This window comes from Pinus tabuliformis, chromosome 5_2, assembly GCF_031772625.1.
Source record: "Pinus tabuliformis cultivar Carrire ecotype Pingquan chromosome 5_2, CPIR1, whole genome shotgun sequence".
In the NCBI taxonomy this organism is placed as follows: Eukaryota; Viridiplantae; Streptophyta; class Pinopsida; order Pinales; family Pinaceae; genus Pinus; species Pinus tabuliformis.
The window spans coordinates 61,084,572-61,090,571 of NC_142306.1; the positions used below are offsets into that span (position 1 = coordinate 61,084,572).

The window sequence follows — 6,000 nt, forward strand, 5'->3', positions numbered from 1 at the left end:
TAAATAACTATTGAATTGGAATTCTTTTATTTTATTTTTAATCAATTTATCTTAATATATAGAACTATAAATAAACTAGCACTCACTTTTTACTAAAAAAATAATAATAATAATAATTAAAAATTATATAACTTGCTATTTATATATTACCCTAACATTTATAACTTTTAACTAACTTTTCTAATATTTAGATTTAACAACTTGGATAACTTACTTTTAATTTAAATAATTCATTTTATATATATATATATATATATATATATATATATATATATATATAATATCATAATTATAATTAAATTACTCTAGTTACTCTGACTTATTTAAATAACTATTATTTAAAATTTAAAATTAATTTAGTAGATTATTAATATTTATTAGTTTGTGGAATAATCCCATTGACTTATATGTGAATAATATTATATTTATGCATATTTATATATTTAATAAAAAAATCTACAACTAACTATTAACCTAAATTATTTTAGGTTATAATTTATTTTTAAAAACATATATTCATATTTATAATTGGTTAAAAATTATCCATTTACTCTTATTTTAATAAGAATTTAACTAACCTAAGTTATATTTTTTAATTATATAATGGTCATACCAAATCTAACCATTATCTATATAGCCGTTACTTGGTCAAGGAATTTAGCCGTTGGAGTTTCTGCTCTATCTATTTAACATGAAAAGCCTAATTTGCTCATTCAACTTGTCCTGACGATGAACCACACCAGCTGGTTCGAAACGCGTTGACAAATGAAATATCTTGTGATTGACGCCGAAAAATCTCTCATAAATATTTAATCCTCGTGACATATAGTTGTATTTTAAAAGTTTGTTGACTCACCATTTGAAAAGATAATAAATCTCAAAGAATTAATTATTTTGAGAAGCTTCTAACTCATATGAGTCATAATGAAAAACCAAGGAGAGGAGGTGTTTTTGAAGCCTCAAATCTTGATTATATGAATGCATACAGAAGATTCAATGAAATAATGGGATAGAAAGTTGTAAGCAAAGAAAGTGAACATTCAATGAGTCTAAGAGCTCTCATACTACACATAAACTTGAGCAATGGACAGATAGTCACGAAGAGTTTCACAATTCCCATATTCTTGGCACAAAATCAGTTGATAAGGGACCAATTCCAAATTCTAAGGTAGAGAATTTTCAAACAATTTCAAATTTCTTACAGACTATTCAGAGATTGTTTTAATTTTAGTGTATTATTCAGGATTTTATTCCAATACTTTTGTAACAGTTAAGAGAGATTTAGTTTATATATTGTTTCATTTGTAATGTAAATGGGTTGGATTTTGATGGCAAGGACCTGTCATCTTTGTAAAACTTTTATTACAGAATTCCTAATCAAAGCCTTTCGTCTCTAGTTTATGGTAGAACTTGAGTTTCTTATTGTTTTTCGAGTACTTTCAAACTCTCTTTTTGCACATGTTCAAGTTTGCATAGAAGATTCTAGGTAAGAATAGATTGAGTATGAATCTTTCTGAAATCCCCTACAAAATTATAATCATTTAAAGAGATCAGTGTATTAGACTATTTATTTGAGATAGCTCCTCTACATATTTACTAATTATTGCCTTCTTTCATCCTTTGCAATGTGTTTTGTTAGGCTGTAGAAGTTTTCTACACACATCCAAATCTTCCTGATTGATTAAGTATTCAATTTGATTGCTCAATTATCAAGAATATATTTATTCTTATATCAAATTATTTATAAATCATGTTATTCTATCGGGATGGAAGTTGAATCTTTGAGGAAGGACTCTGTAAGAGGGGTATTTATTCATGAATAGGGAGTGTGAAATCATCAGCAACCACCCAATTAAAACCATAAATATGGCCAGTGTGCTTCAAAGGTTGTTTAGTGACAGGTGAACAATGTTAAACAATGCCTCGTAACAATTGAGGGAGCCCCCTCTAGTTCAAAGGCTAGCTTGAACCTAAATATTGGTTGAGCTGGTTTCCTGACACAAGTTTTGCAGCCAAGGACTACCTATGGGAAACACATATAAAATTTAGCACCACTATCGGGGAGCGAAGTAATGAAGAGATATTTCTTTGGAGAATGATAAAGATTAGATCTATTCCTTGTTGGTGAACAAGGAGTACGCATTCATTATCGGTTGCATTGCTTTTACTTGGCGACTCCACTTTTTCATATGGCGATTCCACTGGGTTAGCAATCCCACTGTTTCGATACCTCATCTAGACAAAACTCATTGATAGTTATAGATAATAGAATTTGTTTTTTCCTCTCAGTCATGATAAGAAATCTAATATTTCCATAGAGGATGTAGCTCCCAAAGTTCACTTATGAGTATAAGTTTCCTATGGGATTTGATGTTTCTATTGTACGTATATTTCAGATTTTCACCTGTTGGCATCGTGGTTTGTCAATAAACCCACTCCTCACTTCGTTACATTGGAAAGCATATTACACGTAATAGTGTAAAAAAAAATAGTTCAGTTAGATAGAGGTGTGCAAGATTGATTAGTTATTTTTAGATTCAGTGTGTACTAGATCAACAGTTGTTTTAGTTATGTTTAAGTGTGTTGTAGATCATGGTTGGTTTGCAGTGTAAGGATTATTTCATTTTAAGTAGTTGGTAAGCAGTAAATGAGTAATTATTTTTAAAGCAACAATGTTGTAGGTTTTGGTGAGATTTTCTTAACTATTTTAAGAGTTGTATTATTTCTACCAGGAATAGTCAGCAATGGATAGACATGTAATATTGTTTAGATTAGCCATATGTTTGATGTAATACTTACATCAATTGTCTTGGAAGAAATCCTATCCAGGCTGCACATCATCATTCAATTTTATTCTGCATCATTGTTTGACAGTGAGAGAGATGTTGTTGAGAGTATTATAAATGAAGAAAAATGGAAATAAAAAACATTACTCAAAATTAATTTGGAGGCCTAGACATTGACAGATTATCAACTATGAACTCTTTCATGTTTTCCCAACATATAGATAGGAAAGTTGATGTTTTTGAGGATATAATGCATAGTTGCAGCGGCCTTGAAAATTTTGATGTATCACAAACACTTAAAGGTATGGGTTGCATGTCAGAAAACAAGTTATTTTTAATGAAGCTTTGAATATCACTTATCAAACATCACATAGATAATCCAAAGTTGAAACAATTGTTAGTGAATCAAAGGGTTTTGATAAGCATTGGATGGGAACAATGAGTTGTGTTGACAACTGATATAAAAATCAAGATATGTTATCAAATCTAAGAAAAGGATTTGGAATAGGTCACAAATTGCAGTGGTCAGATTATAAGTTGAGGTTATAGTTAAATATTGTAGTGTTCAAGGAGTATCAGTTTAATTATACCAGGATGCAGTTTCAGGTCATAGGTTGATGGCATGACTCCATTTCTCAACAAAAAGGCATAGGGTCTACTAGTTCTCTACATCCCTCAAGGGGAAGCAGTCCCCATTGGATTCAATGTTGTACCATATTTTGGTACACTAAAAATTACAAATTTCCAGTGAGAAATTGTTATTTCTTTCTTGGCTACATGCTCATATATGTACTTATTAGTGCTTTTGAATGGTTTATTATTTTTTTAGAATAATTTTGTTTTTAAAACAATTGTATTTTTATAAAATAATAATTGTATATTTTTATGAAAATATTTATTTTAAATTGAAGTTATGTTATTAAAAAAGGTTTTGGGTCAATCCTAATCCCAAATTCAGCATTCACCAATCTGCCATGCAAGTAAAAAGATCAAACAACAAGCCCCAATATGAGGAAGGGCAAGCGTAATGTCCAGGGATTTTTTAATTGCGGAGGTTTTCAATACTAAATCAATGGGTTTCATTCTATTTCGGACCCCCCAAGGTCATCCGAGATTTTTAACAGTGGGGGTGGGTTCCAAAGTCTTGTTTAAAAAAAAAACACTTTTCCACGGAGCATATTCATGTGCATTTCGGGCCCCCCACGTCCAAAACCATTTACAGTAGAGACCCCCTCAGAAATCCACTTGTGGTTTCAGGAAAACAGTGGACCAAAAATTCATGGACATCTACAGACAATGAATTTCAAACTCCATTTCCGGAAAAACATAGATGAAATTCAAAAATCCATGGCATGGGATTTTTGCATAATGACATCAATTATATCTCATGTAGGAATTTTTGAAAAAATTTGAGTCGTTTGGGAGATTTGTTCAGTTCTCTCAAGGGTATATACCCAAATTTCATGATCAAGCAATGTCTTCATACAGTTGTGAGGCATTGAAAATGAAGCTAGTCATGTTCAATCATGGGCTTCTCTTTCCAATTAGAAAATGTTAAGATTATAGCTTCTAGTTTTGGCGACTTGTGGAACAGATTATCTACACCTAGTTTATGTGAATGAGCATGAGTCAAATATGCCATCTTTGTCGAGCTGCAAAAGCCTAGATGCAACTAGAAATCAAATTTGTAGTCCACAATATTCCAATTTATTTTGTCGGCCTTATCAATTGAAATGATCAGGGAATTCTATTCATGCCTATTGTCATTTGGTGATGGTGAAAAGAAATTGGAGAATTTTCTATGTCTTGACCTGGTGATTTCAAACCAGATTATTTATGCAGATAAGTTCAAGAGTCTTGCTTCAAAATATGATGTGAGTGTATATCCAACACTGAAGTATTTCAACAATTGCTTCCCTACAGATTACTCAAGCCCACGGAAAGCAGATTTACTTGTTCCTTATCTAGAAAAAATATGTTGCTCTAGATTTTTTTTGTTCTAAACTCAAATGTTGAAGTTAATGAATTTATCAAAGTGTCTGATACAAATTTCCCATATTTATTGATTTTGGCATGGAAGAATCCCTAGTGGTAGATTTTGGGAAGCAGTACAAGCAAAGAGCATGGTTCTCAGTAGCAAAGGAAATTTCAGATGAATCTATGGTGCAATATGATTTTGACAAGAAGCCAACTTTGTTGGTCATTCACCCAAAAGATAGGAGGAATACATATTTTATGGTCCCTTTGAAGGAGATTGTTTGCAAGAGTTTATCCAACAAAATTTGCTACCACTATGTGTACCTATAAGATATGAAACTTGAAGTTGTTAAAGGATGACCAAAGGCCTATGGTCCTTACAATTGTGAAGGATGAAACAAAAGAGAAATCATTGCAATTAATGAAAAAAGTTGTTTCATTTGGTAATCATGATTTTGTCTTTACATATGTGGGATCTAAATAGTCAAAAAAATATAGGAAGAATTAGAGAAGGTTCATAACAAGGCTTCTTATTTCAAGAAAACTGTGAAATATGTGGGAGAATCAATGACACATTTGGAATCAATTGCATCATCTACAGTACGTTCAACAATCAAATTGAAGGCCTTTGTTATAGTTGTTTTCATATCATCTAGACATCCTCCAAGGTTGATAGAAAAATATAGGCCTACTATACCAGTTTAGTTGTTTTCATTCCATGGTTGACAACTAATTGGTTAAAATGGAGTTTTACTGGAGCATTTCAGGCAAGGAAGTGCCTTGCTGTCAGAAGAATTTTTCTTATGTTAGCAGACCCTAAACACGTGGTTGAGTCTACAAGTGCTACAAATGAGTCTATATTGAAGATAGTGTTGGATCATGGAAAAACAACAGGCATATTTAAGCCTCATGATCGTATAGTTGTGTTTCAAAAAGTTGTTGACTCATCAGTTGAAAAGATAATAGGGCTCAAAGAATTAATTATTTTGAGAAGCTTCTGACTTATGTGAGTCATAATGAAAAACCAAGGAGAGGAGGTGTCTTTGACAGCCTCAAAGCTTGATTATATGAATTCATACAGAAGATTCGATGAAATAATGGGATAGAAATTTGTAAGCAAAGAAAGTGAACGTTCAATGAATCTAAGAGCTCTCATACTGTACATAAACCTGAGAAATGGGTAGATCTTCAGGAATAGTTTCACAATTCCCATGTTCTTAGCACAAAATAAGTAGAT

General features: G+C 31.5%; 1 pseudogene; it reads left to right on the forward strand.

Annotated features, from left to right (window-relative positions):
• LOC149157543 (pyruvate kinase 1, cytosolic pseudogene) overlaps positions 1-5,764 on the forward strand; it is a 128,911-nt pseudogene extending 123,147 nt beyond the window's left edge.
• The last annotated feature ends 236 nt before the right edge of the window (positions 5,765-6,000 follow it).